Here is an 18950-nt window from a genome sequence, read left to right as displayed (position 1 = left end):
CATGATGCGATCAAAACAATGTTGGAAGTGTAATGGTGTAGGTAAATATTTAGTGATGTAATTTTTTAGTTCTGATAAAAATACTTATATTTCTTTTTGAATTGTTTACACGTATACTTAATATAAAAAAGAATAAAAACAAAACTGAAAAAGGAAATTAGACGACGCCAAATATAATTTTAGCAGATGTTGCCTAGGTGAGCCATCTTTATTGGAAGAGGCTGACGCGCCTTTATTTTGTAATAGGTTGAACTTCGTCGACTTGCATTGGAACCACAATCTAACTGTGAGCAAAGGACAATCTAGTACTTAAGTATTAAGCAATTATGTGTGAAATTTAAGGTAAGAGTGAGTCATACATAATATACAGATTACTCCATTACGGATTGAAGTTGGTTTCCTTGCTACTTGGTGATTTAGGTCTCCCCTTTGTGACACGAATTCGCGGAAAATACTTACACGAAACTTCATGAATCATATGAGTCTGATTGCCGGGAAAATACAAGTAGATTATGCCAGCAGGCGTCAGCGTGGACCTGACAAATGCAATCATAACAATAATATGATTTCATAACGTAAAATGATTTAGGGATGTCACAGGAGCGGTCGATTCTCATCTGAAGCCAGTCGACTCGAGCCAGTCTGTCCACACGCACATTGCAATATATGCAACAATCCAATTTATACGGGAGTGTCATAGAGATTTCAAATTATTATTTTTTTAATTTCGCGTTTTGTGCTGTGACGCTAAGGAATGGTAAAGGAAGTGTCGTGTGTGGATATAAAAAGCTCACATTTTTTCACACTTCACACAATTATGAACACGTGAGTTCAACGGTGACTAATGTTTACTTTTATATAAATTATTACCTGTCTTTGTTTGCTGCTACAGGTGTAAGATTGTGAATGGTGGCTATTTGAGTTTATTTGTGATGTTAAAATAATGTACCTACGTATTCAAAAACTCCAAATGTATTTATCTACAATACCTACTTAGAACTATGGAATTAAAAGTAAATTTCTAGTATTTAGATTTGGATTTCATAATTTTCTTTTGAGTAAGAGAAGTTGCCTAGTTGTTTATGACGAAATAAATGTGATACGATGATTCAAGGTATTAGGTATAATTTGTAAATGTTTACACGTAGAAAATTAAAAACTAGGAACTATCGCCGACAAGTTCCGCGGTATCTCAATATCTGTGTCATATATTTTTGTCGTAGTAGACATATCTTTGTTTAACTTTCCTTTACTCTAAAAGCACAAGATTTAGATTTGACGATGTATGAACAGTTTGAGTGTTATTTAACACATTTTGTATTGTTATATAGTATACATTATTAGGTCTCAACCAGCATTCACGGCTTTGGATGCTCGAATCGTTACCATATGACCAAATCGATTTTTATACCGGAATCCGAGCGAAGACCTGGCCCGCAGTATTATATGTTGGAGAACTTTCTTAATATATTGTCTGGAATTGTACTAGAGTAATTACTTTTCTTTGAAAATTGTTATTATTGATGTCAATTTTATGATACCACAATGTTATTAAGTTCCTAGGTACTCAATGACACAACATATCGTTTTATATCTGCGATGATAAAAATGTATTGCACCAATAACTATTCATAGAGTTGTTACAATTGTATTTACTTAATCATAAACTAATTTCTGTGACTGTTAAGTAAGTATATGTAGGCACATACATAGTATGTGCCTATTATATGTAGGCACATACATAGTATGTGCCTACATAGCATCAACTATGTGGTAGTATACTATGGTAATGTAGGTAAATTTAATCAACTTGTACGTGTATAGCAAATTAACAAAATAATTATACTTACCTACTTATCTTTTAAAAAACATGTAAAAACATCATGTAACATTAAAAAAACAGCAATGTGAAAAGGGCTAAGTGTCTTTGAAATGATGCTAAAATGAATTATTAATAGTTTATTTCTATTAACGTATGATATAATAAACATTTGGGGTGCGTACAAACAAACCCAAAGATTGACGTACCACCGAAACATAGACAGACATATAAAATGTTCTGACACGAACCACGATTATATGATAATAATAACAGTTGATATCAATTCATAAGTATACATATCTTATAACCTGGATCTACATGTAAAAGAAATAAAATTCCCCCTTATAAATCAAAACGGATATGACGTCACTAGCCTACATTCTGGCCTACGTGCCTCGTGTCACCGGCAGGCCCACGGATTTCATTCAGACTGACTAGGCCCGGTGGATGATTAAGCCCTACACAGAAAACGGATGCAATCATAGTTATTAGGACCAATAAATGTCTGCTTGCATGACTGCCTACTACGCAATAGGAGATTATGAATCTTCAATCAGATATTTCTCTTGGACTTTTTTGTACTATATTTCTCAAATTTTAAACATTTCCTGAACATGGGTTACAGAATATATGTAGATAACCGTAAGTCAAGTTATTCTTAATGGATCTTTATGCTGCGGTATAATAAGAGTTTCTTGCGTCTGTTGCACTTTAAACGGCCATTAATTAATAGAGATAATTCTATTAATTAAATTTTACGGAAGATAAGTAGGTTGAGATGAAGTAAAAGACTTCAGAGTCCTTTGCAGAAAATCACGTATTGTTGGTGCTAAAATGGCGGTTCTATTTTATTTTTGCACTATATATTACATAGGTATTTTTGATAAAACTGTTATAGAAGTCACTGTTTGTTTTCTTCTTTTATTTAAAGTGATTTGTTATCAGCACTAAAATGATAAATGGGAAGTAACAGTAGCACAACGTCATATCGAAGTAATCCTTAACAAATAACGGTAGGCAACTGGTACATTAATTCGTTCATTCATTTTTGTCACAGAAGCAACCGAGAACCATGGTTCTCAGTGAATGACATGATAGTTTGGTAATATTGTATTTTTTAGAGATTGATGTCTTTTGTTTGTGCACAACGTTCTTACGGTATAGACAAAATAATATGAAAGGTCTTAGATACCTACTTTAGAGTTATCATATAAAATAGGGCTTTTATGTCAAAAAAAATTGTAACAATTTTGTGCTTGTAAATGATAATGCTAAAATATACTATGACATCTGACTCTTTCTAGCACAATCTTTGCGTATTTTTCAAAAAAATTGTTGGGGTACACATTTACCCGCGACTTCGCAAGATCATGTCAAATGTGTGTAAGAGGAAGCTGATCCTTAATTCATGGACTTGCTTGTTTACCAGTCGACATCGCGTGTTGGAAAGTCAGCGGACGCAGACTATGAGTCTCCTCATCAAGATGATCAAGACCAAATTATAATGATTACGATCCTACTTGTCGAATGTTATGTACGATCTTGATGAAATTTAGCACAGGTATTTAATAAGCACATAAGCTGTTATTCCGGGAAAATGTTGATTGTTGAATGTAAAATAGCCGATTTTACTTGCAACAGCTAAAATATTAATTTATATGAAAATTGTGCCACGACGATAAAGTGATGTTTTACTGACGTAACTATTTGGGATTCAAAAAACATTCCTAAAAAAATTAATTTCTAGCGACATTAAATTATGGTGTTTGGTCATTTATAATTTTATCTTTTTTCCTAGTCCTTTCATTGAGTTTTAACTGGTATTATTGATGTAAGTAACTTGGTTGATGCTGGTCTTTGGACTAGAGAAGTAAAGAATATATTGGCAAGTGTAATAGTGCTGGACAGTGAACAGCCCTTGAGCGGATCGGTGTCAGAGCCGAAAACCCCGCCCGGAACACTTCATACGTCGTTATTGATAAATTGCCACCTCAATTGCTGCTTACTGCAGCCGATACTTACCACTCGTCTAGCAAAGTGACTTTGTTGCTAAAGATAGCTAATGGAACACCAGAGGGTCTGGTGTTTATAACCTGGGGCCAATACGGAGAAGAAATTATTTGTATATTTTTGTAATTTGTTCAGTTATATTTCGAATAAAATAAGGCAGTAACTGACTGTGAAGAGAAAAAAAAATATGCTTCCCACAAATATTTTATTTTTTGGTTTAATTTATCCATATGGAACGTAGTGAATACGTGTTTAATGATAATACGTGTAAATGAATAAATGCTTTTTGAAAGGCAATTGGAACTAAGCCGATACAGCCACTTCCCATAAATAAATTTGTTATGTAGTTCCAAATTCAAATTCGTAATTAAAATGAGAAATTTAAAAAAGTAAAAACTATGACAAGAAACCAAGAAAACATTCCACATCTGGCAATGTACAAATTCATACCCAAATTTAACTTCGTTCAACTAGCAAATCTCCACCACTATTTTTTGTTTCTTTTTTTAAACGAAATTATTAATTTGCGAAAGTATGTTTTTCATAAATAACTTAGGCATTTAACATTATTTTTATTGTTAGTATTCTGTATTTCAACATTGGAGACTAATGATGACGACTGAGACATTTGTGATGATATTTGATTTCTAATGATATTATCAGGTAATCTATAAACCTAGCTATATATAGATAAAAAAAATATTACTTATTTTATAATTTAATTTTTTACTTATTTTATACTCTATAAAATACAACAATAAAAGCGTAGCGGAAAAACTGTTTTACATTGATTTAATTTATAAGGGCCAGAGAAATCCTTGAAACTAGTAATCATTTTTATTTCCTCCTTTTAACGTCTATTAGTAGTATTTGCTTTTAAAATATACATACAACAAGGTACCAATTAGGAGTGTATAAATTGCTGATGAAATAATTTGACATATTATGGGTATATTATATAGTGTTAGGTACTCATACTTTCTTTCCGATAAATAGTGCGTAAAATACATATGTATTTTACGAAAATGTTTTTCTTATGCATTGTTTATTGAACAAATCTTATTGGCAAAGAATTATATAGAATGGAAAAGTTTCCTGATTTTGCTAATTTAAAAACAATGATTTGGGAAGTTAGGGTTATATTTTTTATTGATACTAGTTAACTTTAATCGTTTTTCCTTGCCTGGGAAGGAATAGTATTTAAAAAATGTCAAAAGTATTTATAAATATACAATACAGTATTACCCACCTCAATTATGTTATTTTATTGTTTTTAAATGAATTATATAAACTATATTAAATAAACAAATTGTAATAAACACAACCTTCGTAGCGCGTCCTCAACGCAAAGAATGAAAATCTTTTTGGTAACATTTATCACGGCCCGTATAGCTCATAGCAGCTACGGGGACACGCTACGGCGTAGCTCGTACGCTTGTAGCACCCTCGTAGCTGGTAATATTCGTCTCCCACCGCGAGCGCCCACAGGATGCTAGTGGTAAAAAAAACAAATCAAATCTATATATTTAGAAGGACTTGTTTATACGGGGAGAGATGAGGATGTCTAAAGACATTTTGTCGTATCGTAAACAGTCAATTAGTTAAGTTACTTAAGGCATATTTTATTATATCAAAGTACACACATAATGGCTTATTTGAAACTAAGTGGTGGTATTTTTGTAATATTTTGGTAGATACTGAGGCGGCTTGTCATAATGATATTTTAGTTAATTATCCATATGTTATTTTATTAACAGCAGCGATGGTAATGTAGATAATTTTTTATTGATATTTTTTATTTATGTATGAATAGTTTATTGCTTATGATGCACGTATATTACTCGTATATCCAGATCTAGGTTTCCACGTGCAGAGATAAATAGACTAACAGTTATAATATTAGACATACAGAACATACCATTCAAGAAGGTTTTCTAGTTTTTAATACGGTCTAGTATTTATTTATCCAATCCTGTCTACCTTGACGTCGCTTTTATGCAAGTATTCGTCAGTGTATACTGTATATATTTATTTGTACTTTCTAATTTTAAATGTGTGACTAAAATCACGATCAAATACATTCAGAACTACCTGTATACCAATATCTATAAAAACATGTACAAATATTCGTCTGCGTCATCAGAGCACAAACAAATAATTCACTGCATAGTTTTCTGTGAGTTTTATTCAATGCAAGAACAAATCATCAAAATAAAGCGATTCGCCACGATCGTGGTCGATAACGTACATCTAACATAATTAACTGTCTCTTTGTATTGGGATTATGTGAGCGTATGTAACTATCTACTATTGAAAATAGTCGTAGGCTGCCGACTTAGTGCTATCATTTGTTTGTCACCTCCGGAGGGCTCTGCAAGCGAATTATTTTATTTATAGTGTTTAATCTCTGGCCAAATATAATTTGGAAAATGGAAAGAAAATTGGAAGAACGCAATTTTTCCTTCAAATTAAGCAGTTCAAGACGAGATGTTATTAAATAAATGTGCCTAAATCTTTTTCGTTGTTTCGAATCCATCCGGACAAATTAAAATGAAAATCTGTTAAATTGTTTTAGTGGGCTGCTTATCTGCATTTTATAGTTTTATTTATTATATTGTTTTTAGGGATTGTTGACATTTATCTCCCATATTTTCATAGGCAGAATTTGCCATTAACTTGATGTTAACGTTCTATGAGTAAGAATACCTTGAATTGAAATTATGCTAATTTTAAAAACGTATGTTATCACTTATTGTTATGAAGTTATCATGTTTACCAATACTTCGATGGCTTACTATCATGTGCGGAAAGACTTACATCTCAACGTCTTAATGCCTCTACTAATAGCGATGTTTTTACGTAGTATTTGCAGAAGGATCCGGTGATTTGCACCAAAGCCCAATAAAAGGGGTGAGACAGTGAGTCGCGGCTCACACTCTCTCGAGAGTGTTCTGTGAAACGACTCTTAGTGTTAAGTTCATCCATTTCACCCCAAATTGTTTGTTCATAGCCACCTGAGTGGCGGAACACCAGACGAACCGAAGCAGAAAGGCACATCACAAACACCCGGTAAGTCTCGATAATTGTTTGAACACGACCACGACCAGCCGCTCGTTAGACACCTCCATTAGCACAACTTGCTCATACCGCTCAAGTCTACTGAAATCATTGGCCGAAATACTTTTTACTTAAAATAATTTTCTGTGTTTACAACACAGTTCATATCGAAGGATTTTCTGAGAAAAAAAATCTTTTGTCTCATATCTTTAACAGTCAATGGTCTCTTTATAATATTCGGTTTCGTATTTTGTGTCAGTTTAGATATAAATATGTTTAATTTACCTTTTTCTATTTCTAATTGAAATATAATACTTTAAAATTGCTAATTTTATTGTAATACTGACAAATTGTTACACAAGATTGCGGTAACAATATGAGACTAATTATAACTTCATAACAGTCAAGATAACGCGCGTCATCCTATCTTAATGATTTATTAAGCGATTGAACAAACTACTGTCGGAATATCTCTTTTGCAAAAAGTACCCATTCCAACAAAAACAAGATAAAATTTTGAAGTTTAATAGTGGATTTTAGTAATTGAACTTTACAATCAGTTCAGTACCTAGGACATCTGTTTATGTTCACATTTTCGACAATTATATTTTTGTGCAATCCATCCTGAAATTTTACTTGAAACCATGGTCGGGAGCAAAGTGAATATATTACGTATTCTATTATTAGACAATAATAGAATGTAAAAAATATATACATATGACAAGCAAAGCTCATTGGGTCTCACGCCAAAATACATTTAGTTCTTCGAAGTTAGGTTAATTAATGTAACTACAATTGTTCACTTAAGAACTGCGGAAAATTTTCTTAGCTTTTATTTCAGTTTTCGGAATACAAAGTTATCATACGATTTTTATTAATTTTTCACGTACTGTGTATCTATATTTTTTAAATTTAAATCTTGATATTTCTACATAAAACTTACCTTTATTTCCACTGTATGCATTCAGCTTTAGTAGAGTCGGTAGCGAATCCTTGGCGCTATCTTGTAAGACTAAACTCAACAAATACTGTAAATCACTAGCATCCTCTATATCAATATTAAATGATCTATGACGCAGGTGTTTACTCATGAAGTACTTGCATTTTGATGGAAATATAACAATTTACCTTTACCTCCTAACCGAACTTATATTTTTTCGATAAAATATATTATAAGGCCATTTTTCATTTTTTTTAAATAGATTGATGATATCCGTCTGTTTCGGTCATGGCGACATTTTCAACGATTCTCGCATGTGCCTTATATAGCCAATCTCATTGATATATAAAAATAAAAGGCATTTAAAAGATATTTATGCATCACAGTCTTATTAATAGATTTTAAAAATTCTCCATACAACGTTAACTAAGTACACATACTGGTTGTATTTTTATTTTCAATAACTTTTCGAAAATTCCAAAGAGTCGCTTTGAAAGTGTGTCTTTTGTGACTAAGTTTTTTTTTAATGTAATAGTTGTTATGTAATTCAATAGTTTTATCGTAAAATTTATTTATTGATTATGTAATAATATTTATTCTTGTCGTGACTTACATTATAGCTATGCTGTCGCACTAGATCATAAAATAAATATATATATATGATATTATTGCACCACGATTGATTTTATATGTTTAACTTATCTTTTTTAATAAAAAAAAAATATTCTTTTTATATTTCATCATTACAACTTATAATCTTAGCCCGCTGTTAAAGGTTCTAAGTAGGTATCTACGTAAATTTTCAATACAATAACTTCTTTTGTGGTTTTCCTGTTGTCCATTTTATTACAGTTAAACAAATTAGCATGATGCAAGTAGGAATATTGCTGTATAAAATATTATAATAGAATAGTTGTAATAAAAGTACCCGGTAATATACACAACATCATTTTAGTATTATAATTACATGTAATTTGATATTACATATAAGATGCCCGCCTTTATGGCTTTTATCTTTTCTGTTCTTTTCACTTTTTGTGCAAGAAAGAGTATTGTACATCAATCATCCGTATAGGGCGAGAAATATTCGTAATGCATAGGCTGCATAAGTCAATAGGGTAGTTGCCTGTGTATTAAATAAAATGTGAAAATGCGTTCACATAAATGAAACACGATAATCAAATGTCACATTGTTTGATCAGTTTTATTTTTGTACATTGTGACGTCAATTGTGCGACATGGATAAAAAGTATCTGATTAGACTTGATGGCTACCCTGTTGTAGTTCTTATTGAGCGTGAATAAGATGCACTACTATTGGCACTACTATTGGCACGCAATATTGACTAAACATTAGCAAAAAAAAATTATATACAATTATGGATTTATTCACAACAAAGAAAAAATTAAAAAAGAAATAAAAATCTGTAAGGTTTAAAAATGTACTCCATAAGAAAAAATATCACTAATCCCTCCCTAATTTTAACCCTCGACCTGTACGTCCTTTTCACGTGCTTTGTCACGATAAGACCTGACAATCGTCCGCAGCATTTTAAATATAACTGTAATAATTATAAATAAATATTTCTGAATTTATTAATTATAAATTATAACTAAACAATCCCATCATGATGTTTTCATAAAAACTAAAACAGAACTTATAAAACAACAATTTTAAACTATTATCATATTCTTTCTTAATATTTTATTACCATTTATATAAATGACGCGAATACCAATAAGTAGTTCCTCTGTAGTTATTTCCGAGGAGAAAGTAGGTACACAAACAGCTTTCTATGAAAACATTTCGGAGAATTATTTAGGATAGGACCAGCTATTTTTAGACACATTCTTCTATCCGTAGCACAGGTACATTCTTTACATATATTACTAAGCATATACATATCTAAATATATATAAAACCAGCTTTTGCCTGCGGCTTCGCCCGCGTTTATGTCGTGCTCCATCCGCTCTTATTATTGTCAATATTTCGGGTTCTATGCAACGTATGGCGATGAAACAGATGCGCTATACAACTGTGAATATCGCATCAATTTACATTTAGTACCTACCTATGTAGGTTTTGCGTGTTGCGCCAATTTTGTGTGATGTTTTGGCTTCTATTAGTCGCATAAAATCTTCATAATAATTTTTCTTTAACCTTTAACATAGCTCTCTTACAGTTTTATTATATGTATACATTTAGATAAATAGTTAGTCACTACTAAATCGCATTAGAGGTTGTTAGTAATCGATATATATATTTTTTCGTGGTGTACTTTTTGGTCATCACACTAGTTTAAGCACATTAATTTAGGTTATGTGTCCTGTTTATATACATCCTGTCTGTAATTAAATGGTCGGCATGTGTTGTGCAACCTAAAACAATGATAATTTGCAAATCTGATGCTCCCCTTTGTATCCAGTGCCCGATCGTCGACTTTCGTGTCATATATTAAGGCGTTTGTCCTTATTGAGATAAACTGATGCGATGAAATGTATGTCGTATACGCGTATGTACTGTATACGACTATTGTCGCATTGCGTCGCATCGCATCGCGAACTTTATCTCAATGAGGACACGGGGTATAGAGTTACTACCTAATCTTCCTTATTTTTTTAAATGGTACAAGCAATTAAAAAATAATTGTTAATGCTAATTGACAGACAACAGTTCATTAGTGGACAATATGGTAATAAACTGTATTATTAATACAACTTTACCTTGCCTTATTATGATAAAAGCCCGGGAAAAGGAAATATAACCCTTTTTAGCAATCTAACGGCACGTAATGCTCATTAATTTGAACAAGATAATAGAATATTGTATATATCTTACGGAATAGACAACGCCAAGAATCGCGAGGAATAATAGTTAGTGAAATGTAAATAAGTCTTTGTAATATATATGTTTATATATTACATATATCTACTTAGGATCACAGAGCCAACAGAAAAAGTAAGTAAATGTAATATGTTTTATACAATTAACTAGTTAAACAGAATAAATCGTAATTATTGTATTCTAAAACCCATGCGTAGCCTGAGAAATATATTGAAAATATATCATTATATTAAAATTTGTAAAATCTAAGATAAATTTGATTAGATATAGTAACTCTAGTCAAAAAAATACAATTCAACAGATGAAACTCCGAATTGAAATGATAACCAACGTAAAAGTTTAGTGTACCTACTCAGATAACACATTTAGCCCCTTTTTTTGATGAAATGGTAGAAGTATAAAAACATACAATTTATAGAACATAGAGGCACATTTTTATTGAAGCTACTATCACATCCTGTCCGATGGAAACTGGAAAAATCTTTTCAAAGAGTATCTAAAACGCTTCTAAACTAGCTTTCTACATTATTTATGAACAAATTAAGTTATTCAGTAAATCTCTATCCCTTACACGATAGTCGATAGTCATGAGATAGAGCCGTGTATCAAAATGTATTAATTTAACAGAGTTTAGAATATTTTATTCATGAATTACTTGGGCAAGAAAAACTGAAATAAAAACTTAAAATATGAGTATGTTTTTAGACCTTAATTTAAATTTTTAGACTAGTATCTCAATTTAAATAAACTGTAAACAATAAATAAATACTTAGTAATAATACAAACTTTACGAAATAGAAAAGGAATTCATAGTTCAGAAAATAACGGCAGCACCGTATCCTATCGTATCACATCGGACCTCGTAGCATAGACGACATCGTGTGCAAAGTTGATTATAGTAAACAAACAAACAGCATGTCACTTCTGGGTACAGTCGCCGGAAATACGAAGTAGCAATGAATTTAATAATTATAATTAAACTGGATTGAAATTCTATAACATGTATTGTTGATTCTTTAAACATATAGACTCGTTAGTAAGATATATATCGGGAGAACAACCTGTATGGCTTTTTAAATACTAGCCTTTTAGATAATAAAATAAAGTAGATCGAACTTGGTATGGAAAGACAAAAATGAATGTTCTTATTTCATAATTTTTTTGCATACTGTGGTCAAAATTGGACAAAAGCTAGCCTATATAGTTGGACATAGACGTAGTGCGCCCGTCGATCGAGATTTTATTATTATTTACCTACCTACCTTACTAGGTAAATAAATAATGTAATGATTGATCGAGTGTACTGTCACGTGTCGATGTTTGGCTGCCTTCACCTTGGTGGACCGGTCCCGGCGGCGGCGGGACCGAGGTCGGCCTACTTATGATTAATGTGCCCGTTTCAAAGTTGACAGCACGCGCTTGACAGCTAGCCTCTCCTGGCCCCGGCCCAAGAAGCTACTGCAACATACCCTTACTTATACCACGTCATATTGATATTTAAGTTCTATGGGTGTCTTCTTCATTGTTTTGATAAGCGCGTTTGTCAGAGCCATTTTGTGGATCCTGGGCTCCGACAGTTTAAGGAAATAACTGGGACGCACGGAAATTTTGTGTGCCATTATGTATTGACGTAGATCAACAAAAAAGAAAAATGTATTGGTTATACATAGTTCGGGATATCTAAGTATTTACTGTGTATTCTCTACATATTGTTTTTTGAATTTTGTTTAATGATCATAACACAAACGAGCTATCATCGGTCGAAAAGTACTCTAAATGAAAAAAAAAAAAAAGTTTTGTAATTAAAATTAGGAAACTTAAATTCTCATCTTGCAAATGATTTAATTACGATTAACTCTTTTCCGATTCTTTCTTTGTCTTTTTTTGTGTACTATAGGTAATATAATTGCGTTAACAGCACGAAACCTCTGTGGCGGGATGCCATTCATTGATAGACTTCAGTTGACAATTTTTTGTCTTACTTTTTTCTGATGCAATCAAGCCCATATAATGTAAACTTTTATATAATAGGACAACGAAGTTCGAGTTTTATGTTACCTTCACTTAGGGTGGGTTCAACTTTGACGTTAACGTTAACTTAACGTTAAAATCAACGTCAAATTTGACGGTGCAACTCATCTTTAGTGTTGTTAACGAAGTTTAATTTCTTGACACAAAGTGGATGTTGTCGTGAATAATAGTGGATACTCAGACTGAGGTGGATGTAGGTACCACCTAGCAATATCTAGACGTCTCTACCATTTTCATTAATCTGTTGTAACATCCACATCGACTGGATAATGTTACATTGTAACAGAGATGATGTAACTATCATAAGGCACTGAAGCTTCAAATGCAATCATTAATTGCTATAATAGTTTAACGACTTCTTATAATTGGAAACGGTTATTGTTGCACCAGATATTTCTTGCGGGTTCTGATTGCCGTGGCGTGTCGCGCGACAGGGTGACTATTGCTACAGATTTTTAAAACATTGTAATTGACTTATGTTTTATTTATTTGACGAGTTAAAGCTCTTCTAAGTTATTTACCTAGTTCTTCACTATCTACTTCTCTTCACTATACTATTATATCTTCTCTTCTCATCATCACTACTACATATGTACGTAGTATAAAACAAAGTCGCTTTCGGCCGTCTGTCGTTTTTAAATAGATTATGAGATACCTGAAGAAGGTCTGGGTGTATAGTTTATTATGGTTTTACACGAGTGAAGCCGGGACAAGCCGCTTGTGCGGTATAGAATATGTTTAGAAGATAGTGTAATCAATTAAATGACTACATTGTGTTCGTGGTAATCATACAGGTTAATGAAATAAATTAATAGTCAAGTTTATACCATGAGAATTTCATGAAATGTGGAAATTATTTGTAATAATGTAACACCAGTAGGTAACAACAGATTTAACTAGCCAATCTATCTCGCCCTTTTTACCGCAGTGTAAAACAGAAGGGCAACTTGATCTGCAGGCTAACTGCAGTTGTCAGACGGTTCTACTTCTTCTCTATTTTATTTAATTAAATAAAATAAAAGACTATGTCATTCCGCTCATGTCATGTAATTTTCATTTTGGTATACTTACACAAACTTAGCTATGTAGCCATCAACGATATTTCGATGACAGATTTTATTTTATTTATCATTTCAATGGGGTCAAATGATTTCTGAGTTGTCATCATCATCATTTTCAGCCTGCACCACCACTGCTATAGGCCTAATAAGTCTTTTTTTCGCGCCACTGCCTACTGTGCGAACGACGTCGACGAACTACAGTAGGTCGGTCGGACGTACGGAAGAGGCGCGAAATAAATGGGCCTCGGCCAAGCCCAGGAGCCACTCTCACCGTCATTTACCCGTGACCCAAACAACTAATAGTCGTAATAAAGTAAATATTTTTCTTTTTTTAAACAACATCTTTTGAAATCACAATCAATTCAAAATAAAACATACTATCCGCAACATGTTGTACACAATATCACAGATTACACAATACTTACAAAACTAAGTATATAAAAGATGTAGCATTTTTGTAAATATTGAAGTACCTAGATATGCATATTGTAGATATTATATTTATTTGGTTTTATATTATAATTAATTAAAATATATTGACCTATTAACAAATTTAATATCATGTTGTTCTTATAATCCATTATCCTGTCCTTAACCCATAACAAACCAATAAAAGGCGGCATTGATATAATTTTACCTGTATTTATTTCAGTAACTGTAATTAAAATCAAATAAATGTCTCCCGAGTTATTATTATATTATTATATTCAATATTATTATTTTATATTATATTCAATCATCAGGGTTTGGAAATAACAATTTCTTCCTTCTATATTTTATTGCACAACGGAAGGTTGAATTGTCAATCAGATAAAAAAAAAGAATTGACGTGTTATTTTTTTTAATACGTAACAGATTATAAGGAAATATCACATCACATTGTCGACCGTGACGTAGTGGTCATCACACAATCTGGAGGTCCTCGATTAGATTCCCCGCAAATATTTGTACTTGTGATCACAGATTTGTTTGCGGTTGGGTCGTTAGTTATGTCATTTGTTATTATTTATATAAATAAAAGATTCTCTTGTTGGATTGGAAGGAGACTACATTGCGGTCAGACGAACTCCTCGTCGTTTAAGATCGTATTTAGATGTAATTAGCATGTAATTGTTTGATATTATAAACGAAAAAAATAATTCTAGCGGCCGGACTCCTGAACTTTTCGTCTAACAAAATAATTAAGTATTTTTTTTTACTTTTAGTAAATAAGTAATTTTTGAGTTTATTACAAAAAATACATGAAGGAAGTATGCTGGATATAATAGATATAGAAGTACGCGGCGATTACGTAGAAAAAATTGGTTAAGTGCTTAATAGTGTGCGAGTTCAAAATCGTTGAAAGTTGTCGGCATTACAGAAATCGATCGTCATCATCATCAGTGTGTTGTGGAACTCACTGTACTTTACTGTCCAAAGCTCTGATAACATTACACTCCTTTTTGTACAGACGAGTAATAATAAAGTCAGACAAAATATAATTATCGTCAGTTAAGTCACGAAAACATGAAAAATTGCATTTATCAATTGTTATATTTTACATGACAATACTTTGATATCGTCACTAAGTACGTATTATACTAATATTGTCACATGTGCATTTGTAAATAAAATCGATTATATATGTCTAACATTTATGAGTTTTTCCATGTGATTGAAACTTGAGGAAAACTGTGCTAAATTAACAATTATAAGCTCACATGGCTTTTTATATGTCATTTGCGTATAATATCTGAGATTTCTATTAGCACATTATTGACTGATGGTAATCCCCCAGTCCATATTTAACTAGCTAAACCTACTTGATTCTACTGCTTACTTAACCACTCATTTTTTATATCTAGACTAATAACCCCTACAAGAATAGGGTGAATGCGGGTAGCGACACCACACATAGTACGCATATGCACATAAATACGTTTTAATATGGCTCTTTCTCCCCGCACGCTAGCGCTGCATTTTTTTAATTTGTTTTATTTCTTAGCTAAAATAAAAAAACATATTTTAACATATTATGCCACACTGGTTAAAGATTATCTTATACGGATATCTTATAAGATAATGATTTATTGATAAAATAAATTGTCTCTATCATCTTGGCACGTCTCCGGTTGCGTCGGTTAAAAATAACCTTCTAATTTTGAAGATTCTGTGATTTTACAACCGCCCGCCTGCCTGACGTCAACCCACCTTGGAAAAGCTGTTGTTGTCTATCGCAGCTGCATAGGCTATGTGTTCCTTAATCGTTTCGACAAATATGCTATATGCGTCTGAAAATTACATTCATCCAACTATTTTCGAGCTGAATTGTACCAAAATAAATTGAGACTCATTTCTTGGAGATATAGGCAAGGTTGTGTTTCTGGTGACGATGAGAACTTACCTGATAACTGCATGAGATTCGATGATTGATGATTTGATTAATTCGATGAAAATAAAAATAAAACAGGCGAAAGTCTAGGACTAAGGTATTTATATTTTGCTTCTGCAAAATATGTTCAGGGAGATAGAGGTAAATAGAGTCGCTCTGTATTATTGCACAGAATTGCCAGATGGTTGTATAAATAGATATAGAAATAAAATAGGTATCTGAAAGATATATTTTAAAGAGCGCTTCATTAACTAGATAATAAAATTATATTTTTAATTATCAATAATCATAAATTATAAATAGTTATGTAGTATAAATCGAAGTCGCTTACTGGTGTCTGTCTGTGCCTATGTATGGTTAGAACTTTGAAACAACACAACGGATTTTGATGCGGGTATTTTTAATAGATAGTGTGGTTCCTGAGGAAGGCTTAAGAGTATAATTTACTACCCGAGAGAAGCCTGGACGGGCCGCTTGTAAATAAATAAATAAGTAGATTTATTTCTCGATCGTGATGTCGCCTGACACGACAAAGCGTGAAGTGGCATTTCCACATTTCGGTAACATGAAACAATAAAATGGCTTGACGTCTTTATGTAATTACAACGGTTATCCCTCGAAAAATAATAAAAAATGTAACGAGGTGGAACAACATTGTTCTCTTTTGTTTAAATGGCCCATGTTACGTGCTCAATCGCGACATAGCTAATCGTTAGAGTAATTATGCTCTTAATTTATCAGTTATCCTCCGAGTCCAGTAACGAAACCGCGCGTAATATGGCATTATTGGTTATTACGAGTGTCAATTATTGACTTAGTTCTTACAAAAAAGAAACAACTGAAGGAGGGGCGTACGCCATTCAGGTGCAAAACGCAACGCGGGCGCCAACGGACGACACAAGCCAACACTACTGCGGGACGCACACACGTCTAGTGTTCGAAAATCGAATTATCGCATTCGACGACGACGGTTATTTCGTATTCTTAATTTAAAAACTAAACAGTTCCTTAAATATAACGGATTAAAATACCTATGCAGGATTTAAGGACCGCAAGTGACGTGATATGGTTTCTGAAAGTGTTATTTGACGCAAGCCTGAACGTCAGTTTGTGATACAAAACAAACCTTTGACTGATCATGCTCTTATACAGAACTTTCTGCTGAACTATTGTGGTCGAGTTTTATCTATACACCTCTATATCGGTAAGAGATATTATATTAATTGATTTCTTATTCCCCAAATAACTTTTTAATATGCTCTTGTGATAAGGCTGTTAGCACATCGTTGAGGCTCATAGTTATCTATTTTTGGTAGTTTTTTAATTAAAACTCGCAAACTATGACTTGTACGTATGTTTACCATTTATTACATAAAGTGTATGTTGCCGCGGTCACCTGATCAGGTAAACAAACATATTATCACTTTCCTCAGCTCATCTTCAATTTTGGCTATTGTAATTTCCTTTATTATAATACATACACTATTTAAATAGTTTTATGTTCTATATCACATTTTCAATGTCTTAAAAATTACTTTACAATTTTATCTATAAGGTTTTATTTAAAAAAACCCTAGTTATAATGAGTAGGTACTTACTTAATTCTTTTTAACCTTTTCAACATATTTGTCTGAAATATTGCAGAACTACAGTTTTAATCGAGACTTTTCGAACGAGACATTTCGGTAAAATTTTCGACTTCAAGTTTGTTAAAAACCGGAAATTTCATCTAATATGTGTTATGTACAACATTTGCACGCTTGTATCTTCTTGACTCTCACCAAATCTCATTTTAAATAGTGTCGTGTCTTCTCCTTCTACTTACTGTCTATTGCTCGTTTAATAGTATCTATAGGATATTGTAAGTGAAAATTGTCTGACCTGACAGCAATATTTTTCCGGAGGCAGTTGACCCAGACGACACGACACAACGACATCACTTATTACTAAACAAATAAAAACACAATATCATGTCCCGATCTTTAGTGGAACCGATAACGCGAACGAAAAACATATAGTCGTTTATTTTTATTGTAACGGTAATTTATTTATACGCATTTCTTTTGCCTTATCATATAATTTTCATGAAAAATGTTTCTAATTAGCTTGCCTCGTGGAAACTTTATATCATTATCACAAATTCTTTTTGTCATAACATTTTTCTTATTCGCGAGATTCAAATGGAAATAGAATAGAAAATAGAAATAGAATTCTAAATAGCACACACGATAAGAAGAAATAAGTAGGTACCGTAACCTCCTCCTTTAGTTCGGAAATCTGTACCGATTGAATTGGTAGAAAAAAATCAGCTAAAACTGCTACATACGTACGCAACTGCAAGGTTACGTAGTAGTTGTGTCAACGTTCCATCACAGTTAAGTATTGTGCGATTGATTCCAATACAACAATGATAATTGTGGACAATTTCTATCGTATCTCTATTTACTATTGCAATGAGAACATAATGACCAATATTACTAAGCAAAGTTTATAATAAATTGATCAGCTAGAGTACCCCCTATTTGTATTACTAGATGTACCCGCCATGCCACTTCGTGATTTTTAATCATACGAACGAACCCTGCACAAAGTCATGTAAAAACTGTATTTTTTTTTTCAATTTGACTACGACGTAGGTGCGTAGGTTCTTTGCTACTTGTGGTTTAAAATCGTTTATTTTTAATTACATAGCTGAAATGAGGAAAAGGCGACGGGGGAAGGTCAATTTTCCGCATTATACAATGAATTGATAACTTCAAACCACGCTTTCACAGCTTTACCCTAAGTATTATTTATTTATTTATTACCTATTGT

At 32.4% G+C, this 18950-nt stretch overlaps 1 protein-coding gene across 3 annotated transcripts in view; it reads left to right on the top strand.

Moving 5' to 3' along the window:
- The first annotated feature begins 806 nt into the window (after positions 1-806).
- LOC128676131 (synaptic vesicle glycoprotein 2B-like) overlaps positions 807-18950 on the top strand; it is a 33840-nt gene continuing 15696 nt past the window's right edge. Inside the window, exon 1 of one of the 3 annotated variants that reach the window (XM_053756090.2) lies at positions 807-825. The gene's annotated coding sequence lies outside the window, so the exon portion shown is untranslated. Of the gene's footprint in view, positions 826-6761; positions 6902-16989; positions 17341-18950 lie in introns of those variants that run through there. The other 2 variants (XM_053756089.2, XM_053756086.2) reach the window with 2 other exon arrangements.

Source organism: Plodia interpunctella, chromosome 15 (assembly GCF_027563975.2).
Source record: "Plodia interpunctella isolate USDA-ARS_2022_Savannah chromosome 15, ilPloInte3.2, whole genome shotgun sequence".
Taxonomy (NCBI): Eukaryota; Metazoa; Arthropoda; class Insecta; order Lepidoptera; family Pyralidae; genus Plodia; species Plodia interpunctella.
This window is presented reverse-complemented; position numbering and strand designations above follow the sequence as displayed.